Genomic DNA, 20,035 nt, shown 5'->3' with positions numbered 1-20,035 from the left:
GACGCTCCGTTCAACGCATTCTTAAAAGTGACCTCCATATGTACCCATACAAGATGACCTGTGCACAGAAGCTCACTGAAGAACACAAGCAGCAGAGACTACTGTTTTCTCAGTGGACGGAGCATAGGAAAGAAACACTCAACAACGTTCGGTTTTCAAACGAGGCGCATTTTCATTTAGACGGTGAGGCTAACAAACAAAATGTACGCTTTTGGCCCACTGAAAACCCACAAGTGCTTCATGAACGACTACATTATGCGCCGATGATTACAGCGTGGGCGGCAGTTTCCAATCACGGACTTATTGGACCCTTTTTCTTTGAAGAAACTGTGAGCAGCGAGCGATATTTGAGTATGCTTCGCAATAGCTTCATTCCACAGCTTCTTGTTACTGCCTTGCACTTCAACACGCAGTGGTTCATGCAAGATGGAGCAAGGCCACATACTGCAAACACTGTGTTGGAGTTTTTACACGAGCATTTCGACATTCGGATCGTTTCACTCAGGTTTCCAGGTCGCTTCAATGACGGACAGAATTGGCCCCCCAATAGTCCAGACCTCAATCGATGTGACTTTTTTCTTTGGGGGTACCTAAAGGAAAAAATTTTCCCGAAACGTCCACGTGATTTATTGGAGCTCATAAGACTTATTCTTCAAGATCGCAGTGAAATTACGGAAGACATGTGCCGTAGGGTAATCACTAACTTCAGTGCTCGTTAGAAGGAAGTTAGGAAACGAAATGATGGACATATTGAGATTGTGCTGAGTTAGAACACATCTCCATGGACGGCTCTTCATTGTAGTACATGTTTCTTTCAGATTGTGTTGACAATGAAGTTTATATTCAAAAACAAAATGGTAACACATTTCGTGCGGCACACTGTGTGTTAATATGGCTGCATGCTGGCTATTTAGAAGTTGTTTTAATTTTTTTAATTTATAGATTTGAGTCGGTAATTCCTATCTACCACCCTTCTAGTTCCAGTAAGATGGACATAGAGGAATTATGGACAAAGTTTAAGCAGACATTAAATCATCACCTGGAGAGTTATGTGCGTAGTAAGTGGCCAAAGGACGCAAAGGACCCACCTTGGTTTAATAGCGAAATTAGGAAGATTCTGAGGAAGCAGAGACTGTTGCGTCCTCGGTTCAAAAGAGATCGCACAAATGACGACGAGCAAAAGTTAGTAGATTAGTGCGTCTGTGGAAAGATCTATGCACGAAGCATACAACAACTACCACCGCCATACCTTAGTAAAAGGCCTGGTAGAAAACCCGAGAAATGCTGGGCCTATGTGAAATCGCTAGGCGGATCTAGGGCATCCAGTCATTGCTTGTTGACCAGCCAGATGTGGCACCTGAAGATGGCGAAACGAAAGCCGAAGTTTCAAATATCACGTTCAAGTAATCGTTCGCACAGGAGAACCATACAAACCTACCATCATTTGACCATCGGACAAAGTCCGGTTTGAACAATATAGTTAATCGCATCCCTGGCAACTGAGAGATTTGAAAATAAATAAATCACCAGGTACAGCTGGAATCGCAATTTGGTTTTACAAAGAATACTCTACAGTATTGGCGACTTACCTAGATGGTATTTATTGTGAATCTCTTGCCCAGCACGAAGTCCCAGGTGAATGGAAAAGAGCGCGGATGACTTCAGTGTATAAGAAGGGTAAAAGAAGGAGAGACCAATACCCCTAACTTCGGTTTGCTACAGAATCCTTTAACACATTCTCAGTTTGAATATAATAAACTTTCTTGAGACTACGAAGCTTGTGTCCACGAATCAGCATGATTGAGAAAGCACCAGTGGTGCGAAACTCGGCTTGTCCTTTTCTCTGATAACTATGGATGAAGGGCAACCGTCAGATTCCATATTTCTAAATTTCGAGGAATCATTTGGCACGGTGTTCCGTTGGAGGCCGTTAACGTAGGTACGAGCAAATGGAATAAGTTTACGGACATACGAGTAGCTCGAAGACTTCTTAAGTAATAGAGCCTAGTATGTTGTCCTCGATACCGAATTTTCACCAGAGACGATGGTGTCACCGGGAGTGTCCCATTGAAGTGTCATAGGACCACTGCTGTTCCCTTGTCACATAACTGATTTGACGGACAGAGTGGGCACCAATCTGCGGTTGTTTTCTGATGATACTGTGGTGTACGGTAAGGTGTCGAAGTTGAGTGACTTTAGGAAGATACAAAATGACTTAGACAAAATTTCTAGTTGGTATGATAAATGGAAGCCAGCTCTAAATGTGGATAAACGTAAGTTGATACGCATGAGCTGGAATAACAAACCTGTAATGTTCGGTTCCAGTATTATGAATGTCCTGCTTGACACTGTCAAGTCGTTCATATAGCTGGGCATAACGTTGCAAAGCGATATGAAATGGAACGAGCGTGTGAGAAATGTGATAGGGAAGGTAATGGTCGAGTTAGGTTTATTGGGAGAATTTTGGGAAGGTGTGGTTCACCTGGAAGGGAGACCGCATGTAGAACGCTAGCGCGACCTGTTCTTGAGCACTGCTAGAGAGTTTGGGATCCGTACCAGGTCGGATTGAAGGAAGACATCCTTGCAATTCAGAGGCAAGCTGTAAGATTTGTTAGTCGTAGGTTCGAAGAAAACATAACTGTTACGCAGATGTTTCGGTAACACATATGGGAGTCCCTGGAGGAAAGGTGACGTTGTTTTCTAGAAATACTATTGAGAAAATTTAGGGAAGCGACATTTGAAACTGACTCCCGAACGATTCTACTGCCGCCAACATACTTTGCAATTAAGACCGACGAAGATAAAGTTCGAGAAATTAGGGTTCATATTGAGGCATACAGACTGCCGTTTTTCCCTCGCTCTATGAAACAGGAAAGGAAATGATTAGTAGTGGTACAGGGTACCTTCCGCCACCCACCGTGTGGTGGATTGCGGATTACCTATGAAAATGTTGATACATCCACCCGGTGTAAAACTGCTGCTAAGAAACAATATGGGAGCATAAAGCGAGGACGCAGATATGGAGCTAATGTTTGTACGCCGTAGATTAACCTGATTATTTCACGATGAAATGTCCTTCTTAACGACAGTGATTGTCTACAATGAAAAAATTTCAATTGTCTGATATTTGTAACCGGTAACGGTTTATATAAGTGACATTCCAAGACGGATGGTGTATTATAAACTAAGTATAGTCCTCATGTGAAACATTTTTGGCAAGCTTTAAATTATGTGGCCCCTACTGGTCCTATCACAACGTTTAAATATATGCGATCCTAACACTTTTTAGTTATAATTTAATATTCAATTTAATATTCACATATATTCTACATAATTAGAGCTTCAGCGCATTCTTGCTGAAATGAAACATTTATTAAACATATACAGGATTGGCAAACTTGCAATACAGCAGGTGTTGGAAATGCTGTCCATCTATTTCTATCCATCGTCAACACGTTTGACCACGTTCCTGGCTATTCTTGTTAGCTTTACACTGTCTGTTTCGTTGATGGCTTTGGTACTGTTTGCCTTCAATTCCTGCAGGGTATTCCGATTGCTCCTGCAAATAATTTCCTTTAAGTAGCTTCACAAGAAGAAGTCTGGACCATTGTGGTAGACATAAACTCGTTGAACTAATTTCTTCATCAAAAATTCGTGTAACGTCTCCATAGTAGAGCAAGATCTATGATGAGTGGTGCCGTTCTGTTGCAACCAGCAGTCACGCTCATCCTCTTGCAATAAGTCTGTGAACTGTTGGATAATGTCTTGAGAGATGGCAGCATCCACAGTTACTTCAAAAACAAAGGTACTGTTATTTTCCGTCTTGAAAACGCACTCCATACGCAAATTTTGTCTGGGAGTAGGGGAAAAACAGTAAAAGCGTGCGAATTGTCAGTGTCCAAAGTATATCCAACTACCAACATACCCACCAAGACGAAACCAAGTTTCATCTGTAAAAAACAATTTAGCTAAAATGCCAGTGTTGCCTCTAATGTGAGAGTCTTGGATCAATGACAACAGCGAACCATTCTGAACTAATTAGCATTATTCGGCTCATAGAAAACCTGCGCGCGGTACGGATAATATATCAGTAGTCTTCTCGCTGCAGTGTGCGTTGAACCAAGTGAAATGTTATTTTCCTGGCTTAGTCTACGCAAAACTATATGGAGAGATCATTTAACTGCTGCTTCAATATCCTGACTGACCTGCGCCGTTACAACGGATCTGATTCAAAAAATGGTTCAAATGGCTCTGAGCACTATGGGACTTAACATCTGTGGTCATCAGTCCCCTAGAACTTAGAACTACTTAAACCTAACTAACCTAAGGACATCACAAACATCCATGCCCTAGGCAGGATTCGAACCTGCGACCGTAGCAGTCGCGCGGTTCCGGACTGAGCGCCTAGAACCGCTAGACCACCGCGGCCGGCCCACAACGCATCTGAGTGTGACACGTTTCTTGTCTAACGCAAAGTGTTTCACGAAATTATTTAACTGCATTCTAAACAACATTCCTCACTGGTGTCTCTTTTTCAGATTTTTCTGTGAGCTTTTGCTGACACACATCATGGTATTTCATCACAAAATAAGTTTCAATCACGAATGCACGTAATTGAACAGTTAAGTTCATTTAACCAACAACAAGACAATTTTACACAACCTTGTTCTAAAGCCGATGCTCTGCTGTGACTGGCACAATTGGGGGAGGTATGCGAAGTCGCAGTACTTTCAAAAAAAACCTAATATAAAATCTAAAGTTTTCATTGCAATGTAACTAAATTACAAATGTCCCTCATTTGAAAAACGAAGAACGAAATTAATGTATTTTTTTACAAATATCTAAGGAACAGAATATTGATATCTTTTGTTCCGAGAGTTTTACAGCTCTCCAAATTTCTGTGAAAAAATAATATACCGAATCTTAGGACTTCTCTCGTATATAAATGCCTTACTATTGTAGAAAATGAAAAGTTCTCCCACAGAATTTTTCACTATAGTATTGACTAGCTGCATGCCAAATTTAAATACTATAATGTCAGTAGTTTGTGTCGGCCAGTGCGGCCGCGCGGTTTTAGGCGCTTCAGTCTGGAACCGCGCGACCGCTACGGTCGCAGTTTCGAACCCTGCCTCGGGCATGGGGTTTAGGTAGTTCTAAGTTCTATGGGACTGATGTCCTCAGATGTTAAGTCCCATAGTGCTCAAAGCAATATCAGTAGTTTGTGAGGAAAACGTACATAAAGTTGCCAAAATGTAAGTTACGTAAAACCTGAATCAGAGATTTGACAGTGTCTGTTTTAGGCCTTAACTGGGTGAACTAGTGAAAACCATATGCATTCATCCTCAAGCAGTCTTTTTTCGCTTGTCCTGTTGGTTAAACCGATTTTCAAACTGAGTAGCAATAATGTCAGCTCCACAATTACCCTGTTACCGATTTCCTTCAGTATCGACAGTGTGCAAGCTCCTGGTTCAGATCCTAGCCTCTGTAGAGTCCGTAGCCTGCCAAGATTAGCTCAGTTAAAAACTACACAAGCACCATACGCTGCAGCTTCATCAGCAGCTGTGGAAACAAATGTTGTCTTGGGACGTGCTTTTCCTGTCATATAGTTGTAACTTCCCTTAAGATTTCGAAATTTTTCATACACACACTTAAATAGAAGTTCTGGATCTGGTAAACACCGAAATATTCTTCACATCGTGACTGCATAAAACTGGAAGAAAACACTACAGGGATAAATAATACGAGGAAACACAGAACAACAAAGGGGCATGGTCTGGTTAATTATTATTTTTATCACCCTTAGGAGTGGAACTGGAGCGTAATATTCAGGAATTAAAATGTCATGTAGTAAGTTAAGATGCAATAAAATTTTTTTTCAAGTTTGGTCACTTTCTCGTAAGTTCCACCTTAAGCGTGCATGCAACGCACAGACCCCCACTCGAGCTCCAGCCGTATCAACCGTATAAACATTATTTCACCCATCTCACACCAATATATGCACTTCAAAAGCAATATACCCACCAGGGGGCTCACGGTCCTTTCGTGAGTATGCGCGTGGCAAGCACGGGGCCCCGAGCTATTGCAGCGTTCCTTCTTTCCCAGGCTGCATTTCCTTTCCCTTCCCCTCCTTTCCTGTCCTTGCTCCTCCCCCTCCGCCCTCTCCTCTCCCTCTCTTGGCGTCCTTGTTTATTTTGGCCCCGCTTCCTTCCTGGTTATGTTGGCTTTCCGATTTGTTTTTGTTGCATAATTACTTCATCCTTATGTCATTCTATGTTCCTCGTCTGGGGTTTGACCTCCATTATAAAATTTCTATGCCGTAGTGTGAGACATTTGGGGAAGAGCACCTTACCTAGTGTCTCTGGTGTGTACCCTCCTCTTTCTTTCCATCTTTTCCTCCATGTCACTGTCTGATGCTAGGGAACATAACCAGCATGGTAGCCAGCCTGTGTGGTGGGGTCACTATTTCCTCTTTCGGTTGAGCCCCCTGAACACACAGGGATCACACTTCTGATACCTGAGCTGTGACCACCTCATGTAAGCCTAGGAGTGATTGCTTGTCATCCTGGAGCATAAGAACTCCCTGCACTGGCTGCTGTGCCAGACGGCCCTTGCTGTGGCTGGGTGGCGCCTGTGGGGAGAGCCCCTGATTGGAGTGGGTGGTATCAGGGTGGACACTACGCAAATGGAACTCATAGGGGTCCAAAACTCTGGCCGTTCTTCTACTGCCATCTGTTTGAATGATAATGATTCTTTTCCTGGTGCTTCTTCTGCCCCTTCGGCCTTCCCTTCCATGGCTACCCCCTGGGAGGAAGGTCAGGCTCGTTAGCTTTATTTTTTGTGGAACACATTGAAGACAAGTTTGGCGAAGTGGCTTTCTGAGCAAGATGCGGTCGGGTTCGTTGTTGATCGAAACTGCTTCAGCTGCCCAATTTGTGGCCCTTCGTGCCTGTGACCATCTTGGCACAATTCCTGTGTCCATTACCCCTACCAGTCGTTGAATATGGTTCAAGGTGTAATTTTTCATAGGAACCCCATCCTACAAACTGATGAGGAACTTAGGGACAATATAGCATGTTGAGGTGTTCACTTTGTTTGGCGTCTTCAGAAGGGCCCAAAGGACAATCACATTGATACTGGTGCCTTTATCCTGGCCTTTGAAGGAAATACACTCCCTGAGAAGGTCAAGATTATGGTTTATCGATGTGACATGAAGCCGCACATTCCACCACCTTTGAGATGATTTAAGTGCCTGCGTTGTGGACACATGTCTTCCCATTGTTTGCAGACCCCTCTCTGTGGTGACTGTGGACGTTGTAACCTCCCCCCTCACTTATCGACCTTAATGACAGTGAGAAATTAAACCGCGTGTACCTAATGGAAATTTGGGAAAAGCAATCGTCACCGAAGTTAATCTATCGGTAAAGAGGGAGGAAAGGGTTACATCTAAATGAAAGGAAAAATGCAAATGAAACTGGTGGAAATCAATTTTGAAAAGGGGTAAAGTTAATAAAGAAAGTAAATGTGCGGCCGTTACGTTAACAATTAACTAGCGGTAATTAGATATTTGAGATTTGGGGGAAATCACGGTCGCCAGTCCTAAGGACAATTACTATAGTAACTGAAAAAGAAAGGTTATTACACATATAATTAGCACTAGAAGCGTGGCAACTGAAGGTTGACACGTGTAGTGTGAAAACTGAAAGTTTGTCAGAAGTAATAAATTTCGCTACACTCTGACTTAATTTAGCAAAAGAATTAATAAAACCGGAAAATCGAAAATTAATTTAGTGACTGAAGTTAATAGTGAGCTTTCTTTCTGAAGCACATCGAAATCCAGTAAAATACGGTTAGTCTTGGACTACCTCAACAATCATTTCAAAAGCAACTTGACTCTACGCAGTTTAGAAACAAGATATTTAACTTTGAACTTGAATTAAATGATTCTGAACTATTAACAATAGTAAAATTTAGTACGTACCAAGCTGAGCTGCAGTCACAGGTAAGCTAAAATATGCTAACAAAACTCGCACTCTAAATTTGTGCTCGTGTAACCTAAATATTGTAGCCAGCTACTGAACTTTGAAATTAAAGCAGTGAAATCTAATCATATTATTTTAATGCTGGGGTTTGAATTTCAACGACACTCGGGTTCATTTCGGAAAAGGAAGGGACCCTGCTTGGCAATGCAATTGGGACAATGAGCAACAAAGGTTCATGCTAAGTTGCTGTAATTTTGCGAGGCAAATGGAACAATTAGAAAAGCTGAGGTCTGCCATACAGTTCTGAAACTTTACGTGCTTTTAGTCTTCCTTGTTGGTTGATTGAAGGTTTGAAGCCGTCGATCGAGGAGGTGGCGACAGTCACTCATTGTCGGCCGTCGCTGTCGCATAAGCTGGATGTTGGCGCGCCTTCTTCTCGACACGGTCACCAGGCGAAACGGGCTCTTGATGTGCGCTAGCTAATGCTTCCCGTCCGCGACACCATGTCAGAAACTATCATCGCGAGTCGAGCGCAATTACATGCTGCCAAACCCCGAAAGCGCGGCAACTCGCGGGAACGTCACACAACACACCTGCTCCACTCGCTACTCCAGCCAGACCCCGACTGCTCTGCCCGCGCTCCACGCGGCAGAGTTAACACTACCAAAGATCCTACACACTTTGATTCTTCACACGACCCATCGATGTAATCGTTCGATAGCAGTTTTCCCTAGGCAAGACCCAGCGTAAAAATACAAATAATATTTACGAAACAAACCAATTATACATCGACATGAGTGCATAAATATATATATATACAAACAGTAAAACAATTACAATATATAAAGAGACAGAAATGTCATATCTTGAGGTAACAAAACAAGGAAAAAAAATAATAGTACAATAGATGGAAATAGGAGGATATGCATTTCCGGCGTTACACGTGCCCCACATTGTCTGAGGATGTTCGTGTAACGTAAACAGACTCAGAAAATGTCCCAAAAAAGAAACAGCGGAAATGCATATGCTCAAAACATCAACAAAATTTAGCATTCGTCTAATTAATCATAAATCAATTTTTAGACCATAATAATTGAGTGGAGACACTCCTAATCTTATTCCACTCTGTCATCTTGCACAAAATAAAACAGGTTGACAACATATTAAAATTCATAGAAGATATAGAAAATGGTTTAGCTATTCCAAAATCGTCAAAATCCGTAACACTATCATGAAATGGAATACTATTTACAAAATTAATCAGAGTACATGGTCATAAAAACAGGTAGATCAAAATACTCAAATTAATAATTAATTACATAGAATACACATTTTTACATAACCCTTTCATAATTATTATCTCGTCATGAGATTCCACTTAACGCTAAACAAGAAAATAATATTCAGTAGATCGAAAAAAACGTAAATATTGACAGCAGAATTCTTTCAGCTGTCCAGGAAGAAAAACAATTCCGCCTTCCGTACTCGCAAGTACAAAGAATGCCGAGAACGGCACGGAGAGCCTACGGCGGCACAAGAGCCGACAGCGGCCCCGCCTCGTCAGTATTGTTGCGCCCGCCTGTGCGGCACGCTTGATCTCACTCGCCTGTCTAACGGCATTTCCAGAACGTCCGCTTCACTGAATTCTTTGGGAAAAACTCACTCCCGAGTAATCTCAAGGAGTCCATTAACACTATCACAGTCGATAACTCAACACTGTCCATCATCACACGCATGTACTAGCCTGAAACTTAAAACAGCGTCTAAGTACATCGGCAATGACTAGTAAATCACATCTTTATGGAATCTTACAGCTATTTACAAAATCATATTTACATTCCTTAATCTACTGTGACTCAGCTGAAAACTTAACTAGCAGCTTGGATTTTTCAGTTGATTAGATCATGATTAAATTGATTAAAATTAAATTGATTAATCAAAATTAATTACTTATTAATTACAACTTCTTTAATGACCTTGGTCAGTCAAAGGCATGGCAATCTAGCAAACCTTAAATCTTACACTCTATATTTACATATTGTACAAATTACCCATTGTGTGATATTAATCGATCCTAGGTTGGTACAATTTCAAATCTACTATATTTCGTATACCTAATAGCTTTCCAGAGCTTGGATACTCTAAGCAATAAGCATTTGTGTGAGGTATACCAATGACTTTATATGGTCCATTATAAACAAACTTAAATTTAGAGATTTCATTGTCTATCTCGCTCGATTTCTCATGAGCTTTTACAAGTACTAAGTCTCCGATCGCAAACTTAGCAAAACGCGCTTTAGCGTCATGACGACGTATGCGAGCATCGGCTTTTAGCTTCATTACTTCTCGCAAACGATCTTTTTTCACACCAATACTAATGTCAATCCGTGGAGGGAATTTGATTATCTCTTCCACTAAACTTTTACTTCTGTCATCCAGCAGGATTTCCTCTGGAGAAAATCCCGTCGATTCATGTCTCAAGGTGTTCATAATTCTCTCAAATACTGCTACATATTTGCCCCATGCCCTATGGTTGTGATGGCAATAGGTACGAGAAAGTCGGCCTCGTCTTTGTTCGTGTGTTACGTTTGACACACCGTCTACAATACTTTCCAATTCACTTTCTACATTATTGTCAATGCCGAGATTCTTCACATTACAGTAGTTCAGCTTCATACCTACGTCAATACCATCCGGCCAGTTAACAATGTGTATAGGCTGGTATTGCCTATGCACACCGTCTCCTGCCTCGTCAAAACTAACTACTATTGTTTTATCTTGGGACGTACATGTCAACGTTTTGCTTTCGCAGTTAATCGCTGCACGGTACTTTAACAGCCAATCTAACCCGATAATTACTTCCGTAGTTAAGTCTGGCACGACGACAAACTCTTGTTCAAATCGTGCCCCACATATCTCGAAGTTGACAAAAATCTGTTTTGTGACCGGTTTACTGGCCTTCCCAGTAGCACCGATAATTTTCACTCCTGTTACTGGCATAACTACGATGCCAGGTCTGTCTTTCAGTAACTCAAATATTTTCCCAGATACAGCACTCAATTCTGCCCCGGTGTCAATCAACACGTTTAGCTGTAGGTCGTGCATATTAACGGACACTACTATCTGTCTACACTTGTCCTCGACTGTTTCTTTATTTTCCCACAGTAAATCCTCGTCTATATCCAGGTCATTCCAGAAAAAACCATCCGGCTTTGATCCTAAATCCGATTTATCTGGCGGCTTTTTCAGCCTCTGTTCACATACAGTTTTAATTTCAACACGTCTGTCCTGAGGCTTAGTCTGTAGCTTCGCCTCCAATACCGAAACCTTTTCCTGTAACTCGTCAACTAGTGAGTGTTGCTTTGCTATCGATTCACTAATTGTCACCTTCGTTGATTCCTCTTTGGTCAGATTGATCTCATCCGCCAATCTACCTGGAGGAATGTGCCCAGTCGCATCTGAAATTACTTCCTCTGGATCTGCGCAACCCACACTGCTACCGTCTGACCGCATAACGTCAGCTCTAACCTCATACACGCTGAAATCTATGTGCTTTTCTACCAATTGTGTCCGGCTATCACTAAAATTTTCGTAATCTTTCCCCTTAATACTCTCGCAATGTTTAAACTGGAGGTTTGCGTCGGATGGGTCGGCTACTTCTACCACTATAACTTTCGGTAAAGTCTGCCGGTTAGGGCCAGAACTTTCCGTTACTCCTTCAACATCTAACTCCTGCGGGACGAAACACGACGAATCTTGCTCGTGCTCCCCATTAACATCAACTATTTCTGGTAAAGTCTGCCGGTTAGGGCCAGAACTTTCAATCACTTCACAAATACTATCTTCCTGTGGGACGAGACGCGGCAAATACTGCACGCGCTCCCCATAAACACTTCTCCCATACAGACCCCTATAATCTCTTAGTTCGTCGTATAAGCGACCGAACTGCCTTAACCAGACCTCATCCCTCTCTGCATCCCCTCGCTCGATGACGGACGTTTTATCCGACATCTGATCTTCTCTCAACAATTGCGAATCATTCTTAAACTCAATCTCCAGTTCCGCTGTGGGTATTACAGCTGGCACCTTATAATCGATTTCCGGAACACTACTTAAATTGTTCTCACTGACAGTGAATGTACCTTCTACTGCCGTGTATACAGCTGATCTACTACTTGTGGGCGCACTCCTTTCTCTTAACACTGGCACACTCTCCCGCCGTTGATTATTCCACACGGAATTTTCATACCGACGACACCTGGGTTTTCTCCTGCTATTGGGCCGCCAAAATTTCTCCACGCCCGGTCGGCCCCTCACCGGCGCGGCTAATGGTTTCCCTGTCTCGTCCCAGCAGATACGCTCCCCGGATGCTGCTGAGGCGGCTGATCACACCCTCTGGCGTTATTACTATTCTGTGAAGCCCGTATCACGTTAGTATGATACTGGTTTCCGTCATTCCTGTTATTATTTGCATTGTACCGATTGTTATTACGGTCCGAACCATTATTGTTATTGCTGCCATGGATGCGGTATGCATTATTCCCGTGGTTATCGTTGTTGTGGTTGCTGTGGTACCCGTTGTTGTTACCACGGCCTCTGCCACTGTCGCGATTATTGCGCCAATTGTCCTCGTCCTCCACTCTTTCCAGGAAATCATTGATTGTCCTGTAATTGCTTCCTACGTATCGTTTTGTATCATCTGGAAGCTTCTTGTAGAGTTCCCAGACTATTTCGGATTCCGTGCGGCGATCACGCAAATATCCCAACTTGCGGATCCAGCCCTCACAAAACTCCCTCATCGAACCGCGCGAATTCGCATCGAAAGGCCTCGATACGACAAATTCGCGCCAGACACTTTGCTGTTTTTGCTCTGACCAGTATTCAGCCAGAAACAAATTTTTAAACTCGTCAAAAGTCAGGTTCGTAATGTCGAGGTTTAAGCCCCAACGCTTGGCATCACCAGCCAGCACATCAATAACCGCATTAATTTTTCTCTCATTAGTCCATGATCTGGGTAAAACTCTTTCACAATTTTTAATGAAATCCGTCGCGTGTATGCCGCCTTTTTTCAAGGGGTCGAACCGCTCCTCTTTCGTCAACAATTCCGAACTATGTGCACAGATTGGCACATAGCTCTGTTTTTCGTCAAGTTTCTTTTCTAATTCCGACACTCTCGTAATTACTTGGCAAGTGGTTGTCGCAAGCGTTTCCACTTCCCTCTTTTTCTCTTCGCAGGTATTAGCCTGCTTCGTCACTTTAGTGTCTACTTCGGACACTAAAGCCTTTAAAGTTTCCACCTTCTGTTGATCCTCTTTTTTCACTAATAGAATTTGTTCCGTCACCTTATTCTCGATGATCGGAGCAACTGCTTCTCCTACACTTTTCTCGATTCTGCTAATTTCGGAATCAAAGCGAGTATTTATGCTCGTAATTTCCGCCTGAACGCCTATCATTTCCTGTTTAAGATTACCGATTTCGGTATTAATTACAACAATATCTTCTTTGATTTTATCAACTTTTATATTAACAACTAGAACATTGTTGTTAACAACATTAATAGCTTTGTTCTGATTGTCTAGCTTTCGTTCAATCTTTTCAGACTGAGCTTCTTGCTTGGCAGACAGAGCTATAATTTCTACCGATTGACTCTTGATTTCATTAATCAAAACATTCAATAAATCAGTTAAATTCCCGGAGACTACCGGTTTTACTTCCGTAGCTGGTTCCTCTATACATGTTCCCCCGTATTCATCATCAAGGGGTACAGATTTGATTTTCGCTTCCGATTCCGAAACATTTTCTAAAGTTTGGAATTCCATTTCTGCTCTTTGTTGCGTTTCGGCGGTCGCGTCTTTCATGCTAGCCGCCTGCCCCTGAACAATGGGAACCGCCGTGCGCGTTTCCCACTGTTCGACCGATTGTTCCGTATCCAAGTCTACCAAATTTTGGTAATTGTTGCCTTCACTCATTTTAATAATTTTCAATATAAATGACAAATCTCAAATGTAATTAGGATTACTCCCACTACTTATTCTCGCTGACGTAACGGCCTGTACGTAACCAGTACTTTGTTACGAGATTTGCACAATGCCAAATTCGTGTCCAGAACAACCGCAAAACCGAAGATTGTCCTGTCACCAGGTCGCCACGTGTAACCTCCCCCCTCACTTATCGACCTTAATGACAGTGAGAAATTAAACCGCGTGTACCTAATGGAAATTTGGGAAAAGCAATCGTCACCGAAGTTAATCTATCGGTAAAGAGGGAGGAAAGGGTTACATCTAAATGAAAGGAAAAATGCAAATGAAACTGGTGGAAATCAATTTTGAAAAGGGGTAAAGTTAATAAAGAAAGTAAATGTGCGGCCGTTACGTTAACAATTAACTAGCGGTAATTAGATATTTGAGATTTGGGGGAAATCACGGTCGCCAGTCCTAAGGACAATTACTATAGTAACTGAAAAAGAAAGGTTATTACACATATAATTAGCACTAGAAGCGTGGCAACTGAAGGTTGACACGTGTAGTGTGAAAACTGAAAGTTTGTCAGAAGTAATAAATTTCGCTACACTCTGACTTAATTTAGCAAAAGAATTAATAAAACCGGAAAATCGAAAATTAATTTAGTGACTGAAGTTAATAGTGAGCTTTCTTTCTGAAGCACATCGAAATCCAGTAAAATACGGTTAGTCTTGGACTACCTCAACAATCATTTCAAAAGCAACTTGACTCTACGCAGTTTAGAAACAAGATATTTAACTTTGAACTTGAATTAAATGATTCTGAACTATTAACAATAGTAAAATTTAGTACGTACCAAGCTGAGCTGCAGTCACAGGTAAGCTAAAATATGCTAACAAAACTCGCACTCTAAATTTGTGCTCGTGTAACCTAAATATTGTAGCCAGCTACTGAACTTTGAAATTAAAGCAGTGAAATCTAATCATATTATTTTAATGCTGGGGTTTGAATTTCAACGACACTCGGGTTCATTTCGGAAAAGGAAGGGACCCTGCTTGGCAATGCAATTGGGACAATGAGCAACAAAGGTTCATGCTAAGTTGCTGTAATTTTGCGAGGCAAATGGAACAATTAGAAAAGCTGAGGTCTGCCATACAGTTCTGAAACTTTACGTGCTTTTAGTCTTCCTTGTTGGTTGATTGAAGGTTTGAAGCCGTCGATCGAGGAGGTGGCGACAGTCACTCATTGTCGGCCGTCGCTGTCGCAGAAGCTGGATGTTGGCGCGCCTTCTTCTCGACACGGTCACCAGGCGAAACGGGCTCTTGATGTGCGCTAGCTAATGCTTCCCGTCCGCGACACCATGTCAGAAACTATCATCGCGAGTCGAGCGCAATTACATGCTGCCAAACCCCGAAAGCGCGGCAACTCGCGGGAGCGTCACACAACACACCTGCTCCACTCGCTACTCCAGCCAGACCCCGACTGCTCTGCCCGCGCTCCACGCGGCAGAGTTAACACTACCAAAGATCCTACACACTTTGATTCTTCACACGACCCATCGATGTAATCGTTCGATAGCAGTTTTCCCTAGGCAAGACCCAGCGTAAAAATACAAATAATATTTACGAAACAAACCAATTATACATCGACATGAGTGCATAAATATATATATATACAAACAGTAAAACAATTACAATATATAAAGAGACAGAAATGTCATATCTTGAGGTAACAAAACAAGGAAAAAAAATAATAGTACAATAGATGGAAATAGGAGGATATGCATTTCCGGCGTTACAACGTCCCTTCCATGATGGGAGTTACAGTGTTCCCCCTCCTGTGTGTGTTAATTGCCATGGCAATCATTCTCCACATTCACCGGATTCCCCTGTTGATGAGAAGGAAAAGAAGATACAGGAGTTTAAGTCCCTTCATCGTCTAACCTACACTGAGGCCTGTAAGAAGTATGCGCGTCCTCATTCTGTGTCAATGACGTCAAGCTATGCTTAAGTTACATCTTCACCCCTTCCTCCTCCCAGTCCCGCAGCCCTCTTCCCCCCCCCCCCTTCTCAGCGGTTCCCACACACTACCCTCTGGGCGCCGCTCCCCCTCCCCAGCTGGAGAAGTGTCCCACTTCTTCAGTGTCTGCTGGTCAAGGGCGCCCCTCCAGACCTTCCAGGCCAAAGGTCTGCTGCCACACGGCGACCACGAGAACCATGGTCTATGGGCCCCCATGTCGCCTGCTCTCTTTCTGTTCCAGATTTTGCTACAGCAGGCTCCTTTTTGCAGAACAGCCCTCCTTGATCTCAAATAGAAAAGAAGAAGTCCTGAGACAAGGAGCCTCTGGTATCGCCAGACATGTCGTCCTCATCTTCGCAACCCGACTCTGACCTGCTGTTCATGGATGGCGCCCCCTCATTGTCAGTGAAGAATGGTGACCCAGCGGCATGACTGGCTTTAGCCTGTTCACCCCGAATTTGAATAATCGTTCTGTGGTTATCCAATGGAATTGTAATGGATATTACCCTCACCTTCCGGAGTTGACATCTCTTATTTCGTTTTACCCTGCAGCTTGTGTGGGTCTGTAGGAATCTCATTTTACTGATGATCACTCACCGACCCTCCATGGGTTCCGTGCTTTCTGTCGAAATCAGGTTGGCCCCTACAGGCCTGTGGTGGAGTTTCACTTTTGAAGCAAAGGTAATTACATTTACAACAATACTCGTGTATTAGAAAGTCGCGGGAAGTGTAAAAATGTGCGAATCATTAGACTCCATGAAATTTCTTAGGTGTCAAAGGAAGTGCATATGATAATAACTGCGGAAAACAACAGAAAGATAAGTTTCTCAGGCATGACATAAATTTTTATATTGTCTTGCCTTCAGTGGAGAAAGCTGAAATGTCAATAAATCAGTGTGATTCAGCCGTTGTTATGTATGTTTCACAATAATTCATGTCCCTTGACAATCCGTTAACGCATGGAACACAAAAATATAACTGCTATGTTAGTTTAGCAGAAAATAAATAAAAACAAACATTACTCTTACTTGTGACTGTCTGCTTTCCCACCGTTTGGAGCGCTTGTGTCACTCCAACTGTCAAAGGGTAACAACCTTAGCACCAGAGAGCGTCGTGAGTGTATATATTAGACTGTGCTCTGGTACCGTCTCTGACAGTTAGTCAGTTGTGGCAATATCATGTGATATGAGTGCATTCTGTGATGATGATCGAAGAAATACAAATGGAGAAATATTCATAACGTCACTATGGAGATAAAACCGGAAGAGATGCGGCACTATGTCATAATTATCATTACATGGTAGTAAAAGGTACAAGGCAGGATGTGGAAATTATTTTATCTGTCGACGTCACAGCAGCAAACCAGCTAAATGATTTTTACTTGTAAAGTGCAATCTCTCACTAATGTTTGGTGTTCACATGCTGAAACTAAAGTGATTAAATACAATGTAAACAACTGACTTCCTTTATTAAATATTTTCACAACCCGTCATTACAACTAGCACTCAGTTTTATTTATTTAGCGTATGGCGCTACACACATGGTTTACACTTATGACAGTATGAAGTTATATGATAAAATACACTATAAAATACATAAGTGAAGGATACATATTCAGATAAAATATGATACATAAACACAATAAAAAGTAACATCACAGCAGATATTTTGCGTTACACAAGTCTTCAAATTCTGACGTCCAAATTGGCGATCCATTCGAGGCAGGGCGGTGTGGCGTTGAAGAAGTCAGCCCGACTACCCTGGTAGGCTCTTAATTCACAGTCCTGGGCGATGTGCTGTATTGTTTGATTAGGTGCCCCACAATCACAGCTAGGGATGGGGAGCTTTCCGCACTTGTGTAGATTGTGTGCACATAGTCCATGTCCTGTTCGGATTCTGTTTAGGCTTTTCCACAGCTGTCGAAGTTCAAAGCCCTTAGCTTTCTCTGATGGACAGATAAGTTCACGGCTGTCAGGGGAGGCACTATCACTCCTGCTCTCGTGCCATTTAGTATCCATGCTGAAGTTGGCAGCTGACAGTTGTTGGGCCAGTCTTAAAGGGGGATTTCTGGAGCGGAGTCGTATTCTTTCCAAAGTTGCGACATCTTCATGGATAGGATGTAGGGGGTTATTTATTATTTTTGTGTATTCCTTCATCAGAGCTTCCTGTCTTCGCATGGAGGGTGGAACTATACGACTAAGTGTTGGAAGCCAATATAGTGGGGTAGGCTTTATGCATCCAGTTTTGGTTCTTATAGCAGCGTTGAGCTGGGTGTCCACCTTGTTTACATGCTTGCTGGTTAACCACACTGGTGTACAGTAGTCAGCTAAAGAGTACACTAGGGCGAGTGCAGAGGTTCGTAGTGTGTCTGCTGCTGCTCACCAGCTAGTGCTGTAGAGCCTCTGAATGAGGCTGTTCGGTGAGCTTATTTTATTGGATACATTTTCCAGGTGTCTTTTGAAGGATAATGTCCTATCTAGAGTGACCCCCAGGTACTTTGGATGTGGCTGATATCGCAGTTGAATGTTATTCATATGAACCTTCAGCTCATATCCCGCCATTCTGTTGTTCAAATGAAAACAGCTGTCTTCAGTCATGGTGGGATTTGGTATTAGCCTCCTTTTGGTGAAATACTCATGCATTTTGTTTAGGTCAGTTGTGAGGATGTTTTCAGTGTCTTGAAACTGCTTGCTTTGGATAGCTAGGGCCATATCATCAGCATAGCAGAACTTCCTTGAGATGGTTTCAGGCAGGTAAGACATGTAAAGATTAAAAGAGCATTGGTGCTAAAACTGATCCTTGAGGCAGTCCATTGTTAAGTTTCCTCTGTTTGCTTGTGTCATTACCCTGATTCACCTGGAAGTATCTATCCGAAAGAATGTTGTTGATAAGTCTGTGTCATACGGCAGGGGATTACTTTTATCAGTTTGTGTAGAAGTCCTTCCTTCCGTGCAGTGTCACAGGCAGCTATTAGGTCTATGAAAGCTACCGCAGTCTTTTTTTGTTTTTCAAAACCGCATCAGTATATGTCGTTAGACTTAGAACCTGGTCTGTGCAGCTCCTATTCGGTCTGAAACTTGCCTGCTCTGGTGGGATGACTTCTAGGATTCGTGGGCCCAGCCTGTTGAGGAGTAGCCGTTCCAAAAGTTTGTATTAGCAGCTGAGAAGAGCGATAGGGCGGTAACTTTCTGCTTTATGTGATGGTTCGTTTGGCTTCAGCACAGCAATTATTTTAGTAATTTTAAAAGCTTTTGGCAGGGAGCCCAATGTTAGTATGCATGAGTAAAACTTGGTCAGCCATTTCTTCGTTTCCTTCCCACATCGAGTCAGGAATTCAGCGTCCATTCCATCATAACCAGGCGCCTTACCCGTTTTACCATCACTGAGAGCAGCTTTTAGTTCCTCAGTTGTGAAGCTCCGAGAGTACTCAGTTTCTTGAGGTGGTGTTCGCTGTATGTTTCTGTATTCCCTTTTTACTTTTTGTGTGTGGTGTTTGTCTCGTAGTGCTCTAGATAGTGATACAATTGGACCTGAACTGATTTATGCATTCAGTTATGCAGTTTTATAACGAGCGAGCTGTTGCAGTTTAGTAACTACACTATTTCATCTGTATGAGTAGCTATTTTGACTAATACATGAACAGTATTTTAATCTGCGTATAATATCGAGTAAATGATTATTGAAGTTATTACGTGATAAGATTATTACGTAATCCAGTGGTACACATCGTTAGCAACTCTTAGTGCGTGGTCATAAAAGTGGAATAGTTGCGTACTGCAATTTAGTTATAATTCGATGTCTTCGCGGTCATATTTTTAGAATAAATCCCGACGTCCGTATTGTAAACCTCCCATCATAAAACCGACCACCTCTAACCCGTCAATGGCACGTTTGGCTTCTACACAGCCTGATGAGCCACCCTGTATATTAATGACGTGCTCTTCTGCGACATTCAGAATTTATTTCAGTACTGTGCTAATTCTGATGGCGCGTGCCCTTTCTCATCCAGTGAGCAAAGAGTGACCGTGCGGGTATGCTACGCACACCGAAGCCTTTCATTCGTTACACAGGGGCCTG

Source organism: Schistocerca piceifrons, chromosome 6 (assembly GCF_021461385.2).
Source record: "Schistocerca piceifrons isolate TAMUIC-IGC-003096 chromosome 6, iqSchPice1.1, whole genome shotgun sequence".
NCBI lineage: Eukaryota > Metazoa > Arthropoda > Insecta > Orthoptera > Acrididae > Schistocerca > Schistocerca piceifrons.
Note: the sequence above shows the minus strand (reverse complement) of the source record.